Source organism: Cervus canadensis, chromosome 17 (genome assembly GCF_019320065.1).
Source record: "Cervus canadensis isolate Bull #8, Minnesota chromosome 17, ASM1932006v1, whole genome shotgun sequence".
Taxonomy (NCBI): Eukaryota; Metazoa; Chordata; class Mammalia; order Artiodactyla; family Cervidae; genus Cervus; species Cervus canadensis.
In genome coordinates, this window is record NC_057402.1 from 64,586,398 (window position 1) to 64,607,485 (window position 21,088).

The following is a 21,088-nucleotide window of genomic DNA, read 5'->3' on the forward strand; positions in this document are numbered from 1 at the left end:
CGTGTGTGTCAGCTCCTTGGGGTTACTGAGAGCCGTCTGTCCTTCGATTTTGATGTACTGTTTCACTCCTTGGGGTGGCTGTGTTCTTTAGTCATTCATTTAGATAGACCAAGGGATCTGGAGAATACTCAAAGAGGAAGTATTTTGGTAATTTCTCTTTCTCGGGAGACTCATTTGTTGTCATCTTCTACCACATGGCTTGTCTTCAGTTTGTGGCAAAATCCTTTGTGCTATAAAAGTCCTACTAATAGTAACAAAAACTGTTAACAGATGCCAACTTGATGTGTGAGCCACAGTTTAGGGGCAGAAACAGCTCGACCTCGGTCTTGCCCAGTGCTGCTATTGCTGCTGGTCTCGGTGATATCCCAGACTTTGTTCCAAGAGACTCAAGCAGAGGCTGGGTGTGATGTCTCATTTATCTCAAGCAGACCCAGGACTGTGGCACGGAAGGAGGATATTAAGCTGTTGAATTGAGGCAGATCAGACTCGGTGCTTGGATTTCTGCCTCCTCTTCGTTTCTCATGAATCTACAAATCTGATGGAAAGTTCTCTGCTTGGGATTCCTTTGTGGCTCAGATGATAAAGAACCTGCCTGCAATGCGGGAGACCTGGGTTCCATTCCTTGGTTGGGAAGATCCCCTGGAGAAGGAAATGGCAACCCACTCCAGTATTCTTCCCTGGAGAATTCCATGGACAGAGGAGCCTGGTGGGCTACAGTCCATGGTGTTGCAAAGAGTCAGACATGACTGAGTGACTAACAGTTTCACATTCACTTTCTCTGAAGCTGCTTACTGGGTCTCGTTGTTTTCACCCATGAACTGAGTTTTTTAAGTGGCAATTGACTGTTAGTCACCCAGAAATTGAGTTAGTTTAAAAAGTATCAAATGAATAGAAAATTAAGTAAATAAAAAGTATTTTTCTGACAATTAAAAATATTTTTTTTTTACTGCTTATTTCTGGATTAGTTTGTTTTTTGGAGAGCCAGAATGAAAGTATTTCTGTGGAATAGTTATATAAACTTTGCTATCATCAGTGTTTGAGAGTTCCAGTCACTTCACATGCTTGCTTGTCCTTGGTGTCGTATTTTTAATTTTAGTCATTCTGCAAGTTGGTATCTGATGTTTAATTTTGATTTTAATTTGCATTTTCCTAATGGTATTATCTTGTTTTCATGTGCTTTTCTGATAGTCATATATCTTCTTTGGTGAAGTGTCTGTTCAGATACTTTAGCCTATTTTTTTAATTGGGTTGTTTGTTTTCTTATTAATATTACTGAGCATTGAGTATTCTTTATGTTATAGCTCTCTGTTCTTAATCAGATATATTTTGAAAACATTTTCATTTTGGCATAATAATTTTTTCAGAGCACAGAAGTTTTAAATTTTAGTGCAACTTAATTTATCATTTACCAAATTTCATTATAATTCAGCTCAAAATATCTTCCAATTTGCTTTATGATTTTTATGGTTTCTTTAAAAGTAAGTTTTTAATTTCCAGATGTTTGTGAGCACTTCCAGATGTTTTATTTTTTGTTGATTTTTAATTTAATTCTGTTGCAATAAGATAATATGGTCTGTAACATTTTAATATTTTGAAACCTATTGAGAGTTGTTTTATAGTCCTGTATGTGGTTTATCTTGGTAGATACTCCATATGGACTTGAAAGAGTGGGTGTATTTTGCAGGTATTGGGTTTCATGTTTTGAAAGTTAGTTAGATTAAGGTGATTGATACTGTCATTCAATATTCTTACTAATATTTTTACCTGATTGTGAAGTTCTGAGGTAAGTATGTTCAAGTCTTTGTGATTGGGGATTCACCTCTTTCTTCTTTTAGTTCTGTCTGTATTTTGTGTATTTTGTACTTCATGTATTTTGGAATTTTGTTATTAATCATGTCTAAATGATAATTGCTATATTTGTCTGATATATTGACCTTTTGTCATTATGAAGTGGCCTTCCACTTGTATTCAGTGATATCTCTTGTTATGAAATTTATTTTCTCTGCTATTAATACGGCCACTTCATCTTTTTATGCTCACTGTTTGCATAGAATATATTCTTCCTAGCCTTTTACTTTTAGTCATTTTTGCCTTTATATTTAAAGGATGTGTTTTGTTGACAGCATAAAATTGGGTCTTAGATTTTAAATCTAGTTTTAATAATCTCTGTCTTTTGATTGGAATATTAGTCTATTTCCATTTAATTATTGATATGGTTGCACTTAGATCTTCTCTGTTGCAATTTGTTTTCTGTCTTCTGTTTCTTTTTCTCTGTTCTTCTTTTCCTGTATCATTTTGTTTTAATCAGATATTTTTACTATTTCATTTTAATTTCTTTCTTGGCATTCTAGCTTTATGTTTTTGTACTTTTAAAAGTTGTTTCTCTAGAGATTACATATGCATCTTAAACTTAGATTAACTTAGAGTGAATATTGAATTACTTAAGGTAAAATATAGAAACCTTGCAATAGTATATTTTTATGTACCTATTATTATATTTTCATAGTGCTATTGTTGTGTTGATATATTAGATGTTTGTTATAAACCTGTTGCTACTGACTTATACATTTTAATTTAAATAGTTATATCTTTTAAAGGTGTAAAGAAAAAATGTGTAATTTAGAAATGTTTATCCAGATATTTACCATAAAATTTTTTTTGTATAGCTTCCAGTTGCCCTTCAGGCTAAAGTTCTTCCTTTAAAATTTCTTGTAGGGAGTTGATGGCAATAAAGTCTCTCAGGTTTTGTTTATTGAAAATGTCTTTATTTCACTTACATATTTGAAGTGTTGTTTATCCGGTTATAGAATAGTTAATGATACCTTTTTTTCCTTCAGAACTTTCAATATATTGTTCCAGTATCTTCTGGCTTTCATAGTCTTTGGTGAGAAGTCAGCAATTAATTTATTGTTGTTCTTCACACATAAAATGGCATTTTTCTCTGAATGCTTTCAAGTCTTTCTCTTTAGCTTTTTTGCAGTTTAACTGTGATTTTTCTAGGAGTGATTTTATTTTCATTTATCTCTTTGAGACTTTGTTGAGCTTTTTGAATCTAAGTTTCCTACCAAATTTGGGAAGATTTTGGTGATTAGTTCTTCAAATTTTTATGCTCTTTTCTTTATCTGGGATTCCAGTTATATGTATGTTGGGGTGGTTCATATTGTCTTGTACATCTCTGAAATTTTGTTCATTTTTATTCAAACATTTTCCTCTTTTTTGGTTGGATAATTTCTGTTGATCTGTATTCAAGTTTATCTGCCATCTCCAAACTGTCGTCGAGCCTATTTAGATTTCAGTTATTGTACTTTTGACCTGTATAATTTCTATTATGTATAGTTTCTATTTCTCTGGTTGAGATTGTCTACTTATTCATCGAGCATATCTTTCCCTTTAATTTAAAGGATTACTTTAATTCTTTGAGCGTATTTGTAAAGTCATTTTGAGTTCTTTGTCTGCCACATCCAACATCTGGACCTATTTAAAATCAGTTGTATCAGAGTGACGTCAGCAACATGGTGGAATAAGAAGCTCCCCTTCAGCCTACACCCAGTAAAGCATTCGCAGTTCAGCAAAAGTGCCTCTACTCCACACACCAGCATGGTGGAAAATCCTCCATGTCTGTACATTTAAAGCTGGGTGGACTGGAATGCAGAGGGAAGGCAGAGCTAGGGAACAGCAGCCTGGCTGTCTGGCTGTGGGACCTGAGACCATTGTCCAGAGAACAGATAGCAACAGGGGGTGAGGAGAAGCAGCCCTGGCCTCTGAGGTGCCTGTCCCACCCCGAATCCCTCCCGCCAGGGATCCTGGGTGCCAGGGAAGGGGGCACGGCCAGTGACACTAGCAGCAGGAAGGCCTCAGTGGCTCCTGGAGGCACAAGAAGCAATAACGAGGGTACAGAGCCACATCTCCGACAGAAGTGGTGGAGGTAGAATGGACCAACTCTCAAATGGAGCTGGAGGCAGCTCAGGTAAGGAAAACCATAAGCTTGTGCTATCGCGCCACCTACTGGAAAACAGAAGACCGAATTTCTGCCCTGTTGAATCAGAATCGAGCAGAAAGACACTACTTCAAATACACTGACGGAGGAGCGACTCATCAAGTGCCATGAAGAACCAAGATAACACCATACACAAAAGGAAAATGGCAGCTCCCCAGAAGCCAAATGTAAAGTCATGGAATATCACAATTTAACTGACAAAAGATTCAAAATAGGTGTCATGAAGACATTCATTGAACAAGAAGAAAACTCAGAAAGGCAGTTCAGTGAGCTCAGGAATAAAGTTAATGATCAGAAGTAATACTCTACTAAAGACTCTAAAAAGAATCAAGCAGAAATTCTGGAGCTGAAGAACTCAATAAATGAGATAAATAATGCATTAGAAAGCGCTGGAAATATATCAGACCATATGGAAGAGAGAAGTAGTGAGTTCAAAGGCAGAAATCTATAAGTGATGCAAGTAGAAGAGGAAAGAGAAATAACACATGAAAAATGAGGACATTGTATGAGAGCTATCCAGCTTTATGGGCAGAGTAAACATGAGGGTAATGTGTATCCCAGGAGGAGAGGAGAGGGAGAAGGGATCAGAGAGGTTCCTTAAAGAAATCAAAGCTGAGGAGTTCTCAAACCTGTGAAAGAAACTGGGTATACAAGTCCTTGAAACTAAGAGAACACCTAATTGCCTCAATGCAAAAAGACCTTCTTTAAGACAAGCCATCTTAAAACTATCAAAAATCAATGATAAAGAATTAATTTTAAAGGCAGCCAGGGGTGAGGGGATGATGATAACGTCCAGAAAAACCCACAGAGGCTTCTAGCAGATTTCTCAGCAGAAAGTCGACAGGCCAGGAAGGAGAAGAATGATATTTTAAAGATACTGAAAGATGAAAAATGTGACCTGAAAATCCTTTATCCAGAAATATTATCACTCAGATATAAAGATGAAATAAAGACTTCCTGATATAAATAAAAACTGAGGGAATTCACCAACACTAGATGTGCCTTACAGGAAATGTTGAAGGAGTTTTTCTACCAGAACCAAAAAGGTAAAAGGACAGAAAACTAAGTTAATAAATATGAATAGAATCAGAAAATTATAACTGTTTATCAGAGTCAGTTTTAAACTTTTTATTATAGCATAAAGGTTAAAGGGGAAAAATCAGAAAAAAATAACTAGAGCTACTTCAATTTGGCAAAAAAACTTACGACATGAAAAGGGATAATTTGAAAAAAACAAAAATAGGGAAGGAGAGGTGGGGAAAAGGCAAGAACCCTAAGGTAAATGAAGATAAGATGCTATCAGCAGAAAAAGGATTATTTTATCTATGAGATGTTTTATACAAACCTCATGGTAACCACAAAACATAAATCTAGAACAGAGGCGTGAAACATAAAAAAGGAGGAAACTGTGAAAAAATATCATAGAAAACCACAAAACCAAGATGACAGGCTGGAACACAAAGAAAAAGAAACAGCAATGATATAGAGAAACCAGTAACAAATGAGGAAATGGGAGTACCAAGTCCTCATTCATCAGTAATTACCCTAAATGAAAATAGAGTGAATTCAGCCCTCAGAAGCCATAGAGTGGCTGGATGGATTAAAAAACAAGAACCAGTTTGTTACTGGAGATTCCAGGAGACTCACTTCAGTTCTAAAGATAAACATAGGCTAAGAGCGTAGGGTTGGAAGATGATGCTCCAAGGAAATGGCAGCCAAGAGAAAGTGGGTGAAGCCGCCATACTCATAGCAGACAAAATAGACTTAAAGTCAAATAATCACCAAGAGACTAAAATGGATGGTATGTAAAAATAAAGGAATAAAGGGGACAATTTATCAAGAAAACCTTATAGTGGTTGATGCACACACACACACACGTATGCATTTAACATAAGGGCACCAAAGTATATATAATTGTTAACAGACCTAAAGGGAGAAATTGACAGCAACACAATAATAGTGGGGGACTTCATGGCTAAATCATCCAGACATAAAAATCAACAAGGAAACTGGGCCTTAAATGAAACATTAGAGCAGATGGATTGGATAGATTTGTACAAAACATTCCATCCAAATGCAGCAGAATACACATTCTTCTCAAGTGCACATGGAACTTTCTCAAGGGTAGGCCATATGTTGGGACACAAGACAAATCTCAGTAAACTTAAGAAGACTGAAATCATATCAAGCATCTTTTCTGATCACAATGGTACGGTATGAAACTAAAAGTCAACTACAAGAACAAAGCTGGAAAAATCACAGATATGTGGAGACTGAACAAAGTGTTACTGAGTGACTAGTAAGTCAAAGAAGAAGTCAGAGGAGAAATAAAGAATTACCTGAAGATTAAAGTAAGATGAAAAGACAACATACCAAAATTTATAAGATGTAGTGAAAGTGGTACTAAGAGGGAAGTTTATAGCAAAACAGGCCTACCTCAAGATACAAGAAAAATCCTAATGAACAATCTAAACTTACCCTGAAAGGAGCTAGAAGAGAAAGAACGAAGAAAGACCAAAGTCAGTAGAAGGAAAGAAATAATAAAATCAGAAATGAAAGAGGAGAAATAACAACGTATACCACAGAAATACCAAGGGCCACAAGAGAACATTATGAACATCTATATGCCAACAAATTGGACAACCTAGAAGAAATGCATGGATTCTTAGAATTGAACAAGAGTCCAAAGCTGAATCATGAATAAATAAAAAATCTGAATAGACTGATCACTGGTACAGAGATTGAAACAATAGTCAGAAGCTCCCACTAAACAGAAGTTCAGAACCAGGCAGCTTCACTGGTGAATTCTACCAAATATTCAAAGCTTTAAGGCCTGTCTTTCCCAAACTCTTCCAAAATATGTAATAGAAGGGAATGCTTTCTAACTCATTTTGCAAGGACAGCATCACCCTAATACAAAAATCAGACAAAGACAACACGTATATACACACACACAGAGTGATGAACATAGTTCAATATCTCTGTTAACATGGTTGTAAAAATCCTCAACAAAATATTAGCAAACAAAATCCAATAATGCATTAAAAGGTTTGTGTACCATGATCAAATGGGATTTGTTCTGGAGATGCAAGAACAGTTCAATGTAGGGACTTCTCTGGTAGTCCAGTGGTTATGAATCCACCTTCCCATGCAAAGGACACAGGTTCAATCCTTGGCTGAGGAACTAAGAGCCCACATGCCATGCGGCAACTAAGCCTGTGTGCCACAGCTAAGACTCAATACAGTCAAAAATAAATAAATACTTAAAAAATGGTTCGAACGTATGCAGATCAGTCAGCATGATGCAGCACATAAAAAAATTGAAGGATAAAAAGCATAAAATTATCTCTGTAGACATAGAAAATCAGTTGATAAGATTAAACATCCTCTTATGATAAAAATTCTCAATAAAGTGATGTAGAAGGGACATCAGTTCAGTTCAGTGCAGTCGCTCAGTTGTGTCCAACTCTTTGCGACCCCATGGACTGCAGCACGCCAGGCCTCCCTGTCCATCACTAACTCCTGGAGTTCACTCAAACTCATGGTGATGCCATCCAACCATCTCATCCTCTATCCCCTTCTCCTCCCACCTTCAATCTTTCCCAGCATCAGGGTCTTTTCCAATGAGTCAGTTCTTTGCATCAGGTGGCCAGAGTATTGGAGCTTCAGCTTCAGCATCAGTCCTTCCAATGAATATTCAGGACTGATTTCCTTTAGGATGGACTGGTTGGATCTCCTTGCAGTCCAAGGGACTCTCAAGAGTCTTCTCTGACACCACAGTTCAAAAGCATCAATTCTTCGGCGCTCAGCTTTCTTTATAGTCCAACTCTCACATTCATACGTGACCAGTGGAAAAACCATAGCTTTGACTAGATGGACCTTTGTTGGCAAAGTAATGTCTCTGCTTTTTAATATGCTGTCTAGGTTGGTCATAGCTTTTCTTCCAAGGAATAAACGTCTTTTAATTTCATGGCTGCAATCAAAATCTGCCATGGTTTTGGAGCCCCCCAAAATAAAGTCTGTCACTGTTTCCACTTTCCCCATCTATTTGCCATGAAGTGATGGGACCAGATGCCATTATCTTATTTTTCTGAATGTTGAGTTTTTTTTTTTTTTTTTGAATGTTGAGTTTTAAGCCAACTTTTTCACTCTCCTCTTTCACTTTCATCAAGAGGGTCTTCAGTTCTTCGCTTTCTGCCATAAGGGTGGTGTCATCGGCATATCTGAGGTTATTGATATTTCTCCTGGGAATCTTGATTGCCGGGACATATGTAAACATAATATAGGTCATATATTGTAACCTTACAGCCAATATCACACTCAGTCATGAAAAACTGAAAGCTCCCCCTTGAAAATCAGGAACAAGATCAGGAACAAGACTCTTGTAACTCTTATTTAACATAGTCTTGGAAGTCCTAGCAAGGGCAATTAGGCAAGAAAAATAAAAGGTATCCATTTTAGAAAAGAAGAAGTAAAACTCTTTGTGGATGACATGATTTTATATTAATGTATAGAAAACCCTTAAGATTCTACCAAAGAACTATTAGCCATAATCTGTGAATACAGTGAAGTTGGAAGGTACAAATTCAACATACAGAAATGTGCTATGTTTCTATATGCTAACAATGAGCTAGCAGAAAGAGAAATTAAGAAAACAATTCCACGTATAATTGCCACAAAAAGGATTAAATACCTAGGAATAAATTTGACCTGGAAGTAAAAGACCTGAAATGGAAGAAGACATAAATAAATGAAAAGATATTCTGTGCTCATGAATTAGAAGAATTAACATTGTTAAAATGTCCATATGACCTAAAGCAATCTACAGATTTAGTGCAATCCCTATCAAAATACAAAGGATATTTTTCACAGAAATTAAACAAAAAAAATCTAGAATTTATGTGGAACCACAAAAGACTTGAAATAGCCCAAGGAATCCCCAGAAAAAGGACAAAGCTGAAGAGACCACACTTTGCGATTCCACACTCTGTTTACAAAGTATAGCAACTAAAACAGCACAGTATTTGCAGGAAAACGTACATAGGTCAATGGAATGGAATTGAGAACCCAGACATAAACTCACACATATAAAATCAATTAATTTATAACAAAAGAGCAAAGAACATACAATGAGGAAAGGATCGTTTCTTCAGCAAATGGTGTTGGGGACAGCCAACATGGAAATAGGTGAAATTACACACTCTCTCACCCCATACCCCAAAATCAACTCAAAATGGATTAAAGACTTGAATGAAAGACCTGAAACCATAAAACTTCTAAAATGAAATGTAGACAGCACACTGTTTGACTTTGATCTTAGCAATCGCTTTCTAGATATGTCTCCTCAGGCAAGAGAAATAGCAGCAAAAGAGATCATCAGCAAAATGAGAAGATTACCTACCAGACGGGAGAAGATGTTTGTAAATGTACATATTATAAGGTGTTAATGTACAAAATAGATAAAGAACTTATACAATTCAACCACAGAAAAACAACTTGGTTTAAAAAATGGACAGAATATCTGAAATAGACTTTTTTCCCAAAGAAGACATACAGATGGCCAACAGGCATATGAAAAGATGTTTGGCATCACTAATTATTAGGAAATGCAAATCAGCACCACGATGAAATATTACTTTGTGCCTGTTGGAATAGCTGTTACCAAAAAGGCAAGAAATAGCAAGTGTTGGCGAGGATGTGGAGAATAGGAAACCTTCGTGTGCCCCCATATACTGTTGGTAGGAACGTAAATTGGTGTAGCCACTATGGAAAACAGTTGGGAGATCACTGAAAAATCCAGAATAGAACTATTCTGTGATCCAGCTGTCCTACATCTGAGTATCCAAAGAATATGAAAACACTAATTCAAAGAGATATATGCACCCCTATGTTCATCATGGCATTATTCATAATAGCCAAGATACGGTAACAACTTAAGTGCCCATTAGCGATGAATGGGCAAAGATGTGGCATATATGTATGATGGAATACTACACAGCCATAAAAAGGAAACATTGCCCTTCCTGACAACATGAGTAGACCTTGAGGGCATTATTCTAAATGAAATAAATGAGATGGAGAAAGACAAATACTGCATAATTTCTCATATGGGAGATATAAAACAAACAAAAACCCAAAGTAAATGAACAAACCTCGTAAGGACAGTTAGATTTTGAGAACAGAGCAGTGGTTACCACAGGGGAGGGGGCAGAAGGGGGAGGGTGAAATGGATAAAGGGGCTGAACTGTATGGTGAAAAAAATGAAATCAGTTATTTTTACTATTACTTTTCCTTTTTTCCCTGACTATAGGTCACAGTTTCCTGTTTCTTTGCGTGTGTTGATTGAAGACTAGCTGTTGCAGTCATATTGCAGCAGCTCTGACTTTATGTATGTGTTTTTGAGGATTTTTGATCTGGGAGGTAGTCAGCTTGCCTGGATCCAAATCACAAACTCTGTCTCCTTTGATACGTAGCCGCTAATATGTATTGGTACTTTGTCTCATGACTGCCTCTGTAGCTTAGCTCTGTAGAGGTCTTCTCTGTACCTGCAAAGTTGATGGTTAGACAAGATTTGGGCATGGATGCTGTTGACCCCAGTGGTTTCCTTGCTTCTGCTGGCTTTAGGTTCTGTACCCTCACCCATCAAGCCCATTTGGCTTCAGCTTTCTGCCAGTTGAGGAATGTCCTTGGTTTAAAAAAGCATAAAACTCATAAAGATCTGATCCTGTGTAGTTCCATCCTTCAAGGCTGGGTATCTCTTTGGTTTCTGACTTCTTTTGGTCGGGTTCCCTGGGGTCTCCTTCACTCGTGTGTAGATTATTTCTGAGCCAGGAATTTGGCAGTTGCTCTGAATTAGGATTTCATTCATTCTGTGGTTCCATGTTGACACTTTGCCTTTAAATTTCTAGCTGCCTGAGAATTTCCTAGTCCTGAAATTTGATCTTTGACACCTTTAGCTGGTAAGGCTGCAGTTTTTCGTACCAATATTTTGTGTAGCCTTGGGGGTTGAGTTATGCCCCCATGGCCAATAAGCTGCAAACACACAGGTTTTAGTTATTTTATTTGCAATTTTTTGAAATTAAAATTTCTTCTGGTTTCTATGTGCTTTTGAATGCCCTATGGCATCTGTGAGTCAGTTTTTAAAATTTATTTTTCAAATAGTTATTATATATGGGACTCTGCATGACCATTTCATTCTACCACCATCATCTGATGAGGACTCTGTCCAGGGAAGAATCATAAAATTTTATTCTTTGCTTTCCTATCCCTTTCTATAAGATAAGAGAGGAATTTACTTTGATGAACTAAAAAATGGTTGATATGAGCAACCTGCAGGTAAATTAAGCAAAAAATAATTTAGATAACGAATAGACATAATTTACAATGTTTTATTATTTTGCACATATGATTTGTGAAAAAAGTCACTGGCAAGTACATGTGGTTTAATTGACTACAGCAGGAGTTTATAGATCAAAAGTTCAGAACAGTTAATGGTGCTTCTTCAGTTGTGGTCCTATCCTTAGTGCTTGTCACAAAGTCTTGTAATGTTGTATCGATACCTTAGTTATGGGCATAGCACACGGCATGCTTCACAACTTTGAAGCAGTTAAATTTCTCTTCATTAATTTGTATTCACATGAGTCAGCTGTTGTTGTTCTGTCAACAAGTTGTATTCAACTCTTTGTGACCCCGTGGACTGTGGCAAGCCAGACTCCTCTGTCCTGTACTATCTCTCAGAGCTTGCTCAAATTCATGTCCATTGAGTTGGTGATGCTATCTAACCACCTCATCTGCTGCCCCTTTCTCTGACTGCCTTCAGTCTTTCCCAGCATCAGTCTTTTCCAATGAGTCGGCTCTTCGCATCATGTGGCCAAAGTATTGGAGCTTCATCATCAGTCCTTCCAATGAATATTGGAAATCAAGGTTGATTTCCTTTAGGGTTGACTGGTTTGATCTCCTTGAAGTCCAAGGGACTCTCAAGACTCTTCTCCAGCACAATTTGAAAGCATCAGTTCTTTGGTGCTCAGCCTTCTTTATGGTCCAACTCTCACATCTATACATGACTACAGGAAAAACCATAGCTTTGAGTATATGGACCTTTGTTGGTAAAGTGATGTCTCTGTTTTTTAATATGCTGTCTAGGTTTGTTGTAACTTTCCTTTCAAGGAGCAAACGTCTTTTAATTTCACATGATTCAGAATATCTGTTAATTTAGTTTCAGTAAGGCTACAGTTTGTAGTTTCATTCTGTGAGGAAAAGAACATGTGCAGATTTATTGCATCAGTTGGATCACAGGGGGCTTGTTTCACCTATTTAAGAGTATTCATTGTTTCTAAACACTTTTATTTGAACATTGAAGTGTTATTTAAAAATTACTGGACAGTAAGATTCACCTATTTTGGCTTTCCAGTTCTGTGAATTTTATAACCACAAACATACTTAAAATACAGGATAGTTCACCCCTCTCCAAAACTTCTTATTCTAGTCTTTTCCACCTCTTCACCCCCACCGATAACCCCTGGAAACCACCGATATGTTCTCTATCACGGTAGTTTTGTCTTTCTTAGAATATCACATAGTGGAGTCTTACCATGTATAGCCTTGTGAGACTGACTTTTTTCACTTTTTCATGATGCCTTTGTGAGTTATTCACATTGGTGTATCTGTTAGTAGTTTGTGCCTCTTTAGTGTGAGGAGAGCATCCAGTTTTGAAACAAGTGGGTGCCTTGTTGTAGAATGAATGAGATCTTTTCAGGTAGACCTCTTTGGAAGAACATTTGTTAATGGGCCAGTTTGAGTTTCTCCCTTAGTTTGATGGTTCTGTAATTGCCTTTCTTACAAAATATTGACACTTCAGTCATTTCATTATTTTATGTTGAAACTCTCCTTAGATAATCAAAATTAGTGGGCATTTTCTTTAACTTTTGCCCTCAAGCCATTGATCTACAAGACTTAGCATTCAAGGGAAGAAAACACTGGATTGGTAAGTGGAGAGTCAGCCAATTTAAGGCAGAGCTAGTAAGTATTTTGCTTTTGTATAAAAATATAAAAAGAACACTTTGCATTTCAGATTCCTGAAAGCCCAATGCTGATACAAGTCATAAAAATAGGAGCGGCACGTAAAAGTGTTCAACTGAGTGACTAGGCGTCCAGACAAGCGTGTGACCTGTGATGCCTTGAAGTGGCCTCAGCTGGCGTGTTGGTCACCAGGCCCTTCCGCTCTCCCGTCCCCTGATACCCCATGTCACAGGCCACTCCTGCCCTGTTGTCCCTCAAGCGCGGGCCCGTCACGCCAACCTCTGGACTTAAGCAGAGACATAAACAGCAGAACACCGGCTTCCCTGGTGGCTCAGTGGTAAAGAATCTGCAGGCAATGCAGGAGCCACAGGAGACCTGGGTTCAATCCCTGGGTCGGGAAGGTACCCTGGAGGAGGAAATAGCAACGCAGTCCAGTATTCCTGCCTGGAGAATCCCCATGGGCAGTGGAGCCTTGTGGACGACAGCCCATGGGATCGCAAAGAGCCGAACACGACTAAAGCGACTTAGCGCGGCACACACAGCAATAGTGAAATAGTGGGAGTGTGCTGTAGGTTCGGGTACCAACTCTGCTGTCTGATGAGAAGGGGGTTTCGGTTGTAAAACAGAGCAGGGCTTGCAGGATGGGGTATTGGAAGGGGGCAGGGGATGCTCATGGGGTGCAGCCTGGCTTCCTGTGCTGGGGTGGGTACCCAGAAGTTGCCCCATTCTCATCTTCGGAAGCCTTTACTTGCGTTTCCTGCTTCCTCATAACCTTGCCATGATGCCTACCCAGCTCTACCTGTACTGCCTCAAATGACTGGGACCTGTTACAGTCCTGGTTTCAGTTTACTCAGAACCTCCTGCGAGAATCTGGTTGCTCCAGCTGGCCTGTGAATCATGGGTCCCCGGTGGTGGGCAGGCTTTCGTGGGTCTGATGTGGTCCATGAGCCTCAGCTTTTTAGCTGGGGCTGCAGTTGGGACAATTGTAAAGAACTATGGCTGAGCAGACACCCCATAACCATCCAAGAGAGGAACTGGTAGATGAGGTCTCAGCCTGGGCTGGAGTGCTTCTGGTCAGGACCATCGGCAGCCCTTCATTGCTGCACAGAGGGTCACTCAAAACAGAATGTTCCAGCGGCATAGTCTGTGCTGCTTGGATGTCCTGGGCCACACGAGTCCTCAGACTCTGCCCTAGACCCCTGGCACCAGACCCTCAGCGCTGGAGTGGGACCCAGCCATCTAGGGTTTAATAAGCCCTTCAGGTGGTTCTCATGTTCATTCTAGTTGGAGACCCCGTCACCTAAGGCATGCACTTTTCAGTGGTAGTTTCTTTTGCTTAAAATTTTTTTCCTATGTTTTGTGTTGTATGAGCTGATAATGTTCAGGATCCATCGCTATATTAAACCGAAGCAGTTCTTTCTCTTGTAATTGATAAACGAAATGAATTGCTGATACATATTTTCTATGTTAAACCACCCAGGATAAAGCCATCATGGCCATGGTTATTTTCTTTAAGCAAAAAGTTTTTCTTCAATATTTAAAAAACATAGTTTTATCATGCCTTTTAAATAAATTCCTGTTATAATAGTCAGATACATAGAAGTAAATGATACTTTTAAAAGAGAAAATAATAACTAAACAATAACTAGAGCTTATCTCCAGGTATGTCTTATTTTGGGGAGGTTCATGTTAATGAATTCTCAGTTGTTTTGGAGAAAAGATGTTTTTGTACAAATAGGATTCTAAACACTTAGCCTTGCTTGTTAAAAGTGATGTTTTTCTGGAGCTGGTGTTGGCAGCTGTGGCCCAGAGACCAATTTTGCCTGTTGCCTATTTTTGTAAGTGAAACTTTATTGGAACAGAGCCTTGCCCATTCATAGTGTCCATGGCTGATTTTGCACTTCAACTGCAAGGGTGAGTGGTTGCTCCCAGAGCCTAACGTAGTTTCCACTTGGTCCTTATAGAAAAAGTTTGCCAGTGCCTGTTCTACAGAATACAATTTAAATGTCTCATGCTTTAAAGAAAATGACTTTATCCCGATTGATGTTAGTAATGCCCCTTGGTGGGGAGAATTCGGGAACATCTAGATCATTTACTGGTATCATCAATAGATGATCAGCTGCTCCAAGTGCCCAGGGAGTCTGGCTCTAACCTTGTGAAGTGGGCTCATGACAGACAAGGAATATAATTGTCATGAAAAGATAGTGGAAATGATTAGCAAAAGTTAACACTACTCTTGCTACTTCTGTTTTGAGTTTCCCTGGTTTAGGAGTATCCCACATATCTTTATAACTTGCACCTGATCTCTTGGACTGGCAACTGTGACTACTTGGCCTGAATTGGATTTTTTAGAGCAACACCTTAACTTTCCTGGTGTCTAGGCCTGGAGTAGCAAGACAGCGGGGCAGTGGAAGTGCCCTGTGGCGTTGGTCTTACCACTTGTCTTTTACATCTTCCTCCTTCCTGACCAGTCTCTTTTTGAGGCAGAAACAGTTTCTTTCGCTACTTCCTGGCTGTCTGCTGCTATAACTTCCCTGAGTGCACCGTCTGTGAAATCTGTCTTGGGTGTCCCAAAGTGAAAGTGAAAGTCGCTCAGTTGTGTCCGACTCTTTGTGACCCCATGGATTATACAGTCCATGGAATCCTCTAGGCCAGAATACTGGAGGGGGTAGCCTTTCCCTTCTCCAGGGGAGCTTCCCAACGCAGAGATCAAACCCAGGTCTCCTGCACTGCAGGCAGATTCTTTACCAGCTGAGCCCCCGGGGAAGCCCCAGACTCACTCCTTTCTTCCTGGAGTGACGGTCCTCCTCTCTGTCTTTGATCTGCGGTGGTTTGTGTTCAGGGGACAGGGGGCCCTCCTTTACTCTCCGCTGGGCTTCGTCTTGTCCTCACAGAGGGTCCTCCTTCAGGTCCTCCCAAGCTGTGGCTGGGAAAGCCCTCTTCCTCTGGTAGCGCGTTTGCCCCCGGGATGGTAGTTTCACCCTGGATACCTTCTTGATCACGTGCATCTCCCCCAGCACAGCCTTGGGCGTGAGAAGAGAAACCAGCTCCTCATGGTGATGGAGAGCGGCGGTCCCCAACCTTTTGGCACCAGGTTTTGTGAAGATGGTTTTTCCGTGGACTGGGGTGGGGGTGATGGTTTTGGGATGACTCAAGCACATTACATTTATTGTGTACTTTATTTCTATTATTATTACATCAACTCCACCTCCGATCACCGGGCATTAGATCCCAGAGTTTGAGGACCCCTGATCTAGAGTAACATTGTTTACCCTCTTGGGTTTGGTTTGTTAATATTGGTTTAAGCATTTTTGTCTTATGTTCGTGAATAGCTGTTATTTGTTTAATTATCCGATCTCTGTCTGCTGTGTGTATTTTTCTCTGAAAAGTTTACCCTGTACTCATAGACTGAGTTGGAGAATACTCTCCTCTCCCTTTTAGGACTCTGGAAAGCTTTCCTGGAAAAGTTGGAAGAACTTATCTCTAAAGTCACCTGACCTGGTGTGTTCAGTGTGGGAGGGGTACTGAGTTCAGACTTCCATGGTCATAGGATAGTTTAGTTTTTCTCTTTCTCCATGAGTCAGTTTTTGTGGGTTGTATTATCTTAGGTGGCTTCCCAGCCCAGGTGGTGGCTAGTGGTGAAGAACCCACCTGCCCAGGCAGGAGACTAAGAGACGAGGGTTCGATCCCTGGGTCGGGAAGATCCCCTGGAGGAGGGTGTGGCAACCCACTCCACTATTCTTGCCTGGAGAATCCCATGGACAGAGGAGTCCATGGGGTCATAAGAGTCGGACCTGACTGAAGTGACTTAGCGTGTGTGTGCACGCGCGCGCACACACACACACACACACACACACACACACCCCCAATCTTAGGAATTTGTCCTTTTCATCTGTTTTCAAATCTATCAGTCTGCAGTTATTTATCGTATTCTCCTGCCTTTTAAATTTCTGCCACATTTGTAATGATATCCCTATTTTAATTCCTAATGTGCTTTATGAATTGTGTCCTCTTCCCTGCTTTAGCAACACTTGAATTTTTTAAAAAATGCTTTATGTTGTGACCCTGTTTTCTTTTTAATTCACTTCTATCCTTTCGTCTCCTTCCCTGTAATTTCTTTGCTGTGGCATCAACACTCCCCATGAGCTGACAGGAAGGCCACTGGGCAGTTGTTACTGACAAAAAAAGGAGCCAAGTCCCATGTTTCGAACCCTCCTTGGCCCTGTCAGCTGCCTTGTCTATAAAGTGGGTGGCGCGGGTGAGGTCATGGCTGGGGTCCTACCAACTGTTCTGTGCTATGTGCAAGGTTTCCTTGGGTTTTACGTTCTGACTACGAGTGGAGTCCATCTGTGTGCGAGCAGCTTACTGCCTCAGCCAGTCCACAGTCAGGCTGTAATATTCTTATTAGAGTTAATTAATATGCTTATTTAAAGGCAGATTTGTTGGCTTTGGGAATGGAGATGGTTTTATTTGACCAGCATGAAGGTGTGATGAGCCTTCATCATGCTTTCATGTTGGAGGGCTGGTGGAGTGTTCCCCTGCACTGTTGCAGATTTTTATTTTGAAATAGTTTTAGCCTTACAAAAGAGTTGCAAAGGTAGTGTAGATCATTATACCCTTCAGTCACCATGACCTAATGTTAGCTTCTTTTATAACCATGACGCAATGGTCAGAACTGAGAAACTAACATTGGCTGATTTTTCCAGCAGTGTTCTTCTCTTGTAGGATCTGACCTAGGATTCTTTGCTGCCTTTAATCTTCAGGTCTTCTTAGCCTCCTCTACCAATTTGGGACCATTTCTCGGTTTTCCTTGTCTTTCATGACCTGGACACTTTTGAGGAGTGCTGGTCTCTATAAGGAGAGTTATGGAATGTCCATTAATGTAGGTTCATGTGATATTTTCCTATGATTCACCCAGGTTTATGGACTTGGGGCACATGAAGTGCCCTTTTCCTCAAGTGCTCACATCAGGGGTGGGGGCACAGGATGCCAGCGTTACTGCGGATGACGTTCACCCTGATCACTCAAGGGGCTGTCTGTCTCTTTGCTATACTGTGAATTTATTATTTTTTCCTTTCCTTAATTGTATCTTTCTAATACAATTTATTATATCTTTTCAAGTCAATTTTATTAAACTATAATTTTACATCCCACAAGAATTGCCAATTTTAAGTGTACCATTCAAAGATTTTTTAAAGCAAACATAGAGAGGTGCATAACCAGGACCACAATCCCGATTTTGGGTGTCTCCATCACCCCAGAAGTTGCCTGTTTGGCCTCAGTCTCTCCATCTCAGCTCTGGGAGCCCTGTTCTGCTCTCCGGCTCCGTCAGTTTGCTTTTCATGGATGTTTCATGTAAACGGAAAGATGCCGTACATGGTCTTCTGCGTCTGGCTTCTTTCACTTAGCTTGGTGTTTTTGAGGTTCATCTAAATCATAGCAACTATTAGTATTTCACTCCTTTTTATTGCTAAGTAACATTTCATGGTATGACTATGCCACATTTTGTTTATGTATTTACCAGTATAGTTTGCAGTTTTGGTTATTACGAATAATGCTGGTATAAATAAATATTCATATACCCATTTTTGTATGGGCGTGCATTTGTTTCTCTTAAGTGGGATTCTAGGAGTGAAATTGGTGGGTCATATGGTTAGCATATGTTTTAATTTTTTAAGAAACTGCCAAATTATTTGACAAAGTTTCTATATCATTATCCTCCCAGCAACATATGAGGCTTCTAATTTCTCCACATCTTGTCAACACTTGCTTGTCCTTTTTTTAAAAAAATTAACTAATTAATTTTAATTGAAGGATAATTTACAATATTGTGATGGTTTTTGCCATACATCAGTATGAATCGGCTACAGGTACACATGTGTCCCCCCCATCCCCACCCCATCCCTCCAGGTTGTCCCAGAGCACGGCTTTGGGTGCCCTGCTTCATGCATCAGACTTGCCCTGGTCATCTGTTTTACATATGGTGATGTGTATGTTTCAATGCTTTTCTCTCAAATCATCCCTCTCCTTCTCCCACTGAGTCCCAAAGTCTGTTCTTTACATCTGTGTCACCTTTGCTTACCTGCATGTAGGATTGTTGGTACCATCTTTCTGGATTCCATATATATATGCTAATATACGACATTTGTCTTTCTCTTTCTGACTGACTTCACTCTGTATAATAGCTTCTAGGTTCACCCACCTTATTAGAACTGACTCAAGTACATTGATTATAGCTGTTTAGTAGGTCAAAAGTGCATTTCATTGTGGTTTTAATTTACATTTTTAAATGACTAATATATTGAGTATTTTTTCATTTATTATTAATAATTTGTATGCCTTCTTCAAAGAAATGTCTCTTCAGATCATCTGTCCATTTTTAATTGGTTGTTTATTTTCTTTTTGTTGAATCATAAGAGTTCTTTATATAATCTGAATATGTCATTTACCAGGAATGTGATTTGCAAACATTTTCTTACAGTTGGTGGCTTGTCTTTTTATTTTCTTGGTGGTGTCTTTTGAAGCACAAAAGTTAATTTTGATGAAGTCAGATTTGCCAGTTGGTTGTGTCCATTGATGTCAAAACTAAGAACTCTTTGCCTAACCCAAGGTTGTGAAGATTTTCTTCTAAAAGCTTTATAGCTTTAACTCTTATATTATGTCTAGACACATCTTGAATTAATTTTTATATGATGTGAAAAATCCAGTTTCATTTAAAAAATACCTTACACATTAAAAAATGAGCAGACTTTAATTTTTAGAGCAGTTTTTAGGTTTACAGAAAGATGGAGCAGAAAGTACAGCGAGCGCCCACCCCCTTCCACACACACTGAGTATCCTCTCTTATTGACACAGTGCATCGTGTGGTACGTTTGTTATAAGCCAATGGTGATGCATATATTAGTCCCCAGGCCTGCTGTAACAAAGCACCCATGCTGGGTGGCTTAAGCAGTTAATTTTCACATGATTCTGGAAGCTGGAAGTACAAGGTCGCGGTGTAGGCAGGTTTACTTTCCTCCGAGGCCTATGTTTTGTCTTGTGATGGCCATCTACTCGCCATGTCCTCTCCCGGTTTTCCTCTGTATGTGCTCATTCTTTGGAACCCCTCTCGTGTCCAAATTTCCTCTTCTTACGAGGACACCAGCTGGCTTAGATGAGAGCCCATCTGAAGACCTCATTTTGAGTTCATCACGTCTTAAAGGCCCTTTCTTCAAATACACTCATATTCTGAAGTCTTGGGGCTTGGGGAGACACAAGTCAGTCCATAAAGGATACATCATTAGTAACTAAAGTCCATAGTTTACATTAGGATTCATTCTTCATGTCATACATTCTGTAGGTTTTGACAGGTATAGAAAGGTGTGTTCTATCATTGTAGCGTCATACAGAGTAGCTTCACTGCCCTAAAAATCCCATATTCCACCTATTCATCCCATGCCCCCCACCCCTTGACAATCACTAATACTTTTATTGCCTTCATAGTTTCACCTTTTCCAAAATATCGTATAATTGCATTAACAGTTATATGGCCTGGGTCAGGAAGAGCCCCTGGAGACCAGGGATAGGCTACCCACTCCAGCATTCTGGGGCTTCCCTGGTGGCTCAGAGGTAAAGAATCCACCTGCAATGCAGGAGACCTGGCTTCAATCCCCGGGTTGGGAAGATCCCCTGGATGAGGGCATGGCAACCCAGTCCAGTGTTCTTGCCTGGAGAACCCCCATAGTCAGAGGAGCCTGGCGGGCTACAGTCCATAGCATCACAAAGAGTCAGACACGACTGAGTGACCAAGCACAGCACCTCCTTTGCAGATTGGCTTCTTTTAGTAATATGCTGTAAGATTCTCCATATCTTTTCATGGCATAATAGTGCATTTCTTTTCAGCACTGAATGATATTCCATCATCTGGTGCACCATGGTTTATTTACCCACTCTCCCATTGAAGCATATCTTGGTTGCTTCCAGGTTTATTTTTTAATTCTTTTTATTTGACTGTGCTGGGTCTTAGTTGCAGCATGTGGGATCTATTTCCTTGATCAGGGATCAAACCTAAGCCCCCTGCATTGGGAGCACAGA

General features: G+C 39.6%; 1 protein-coding gene across 1 annotated transcript in view; it reads left to right on the forward strand.

Moving 5' to 3' along the window:
- The window catches only part of LOC122419708 (protein FAM169B-like), an 88,590-nt gene that overhangs the window by 55,086 nt on the left and 12,416 nt on the right, over positions 1–21,088 (forward strand). The window lies entirely within an intron of this gene.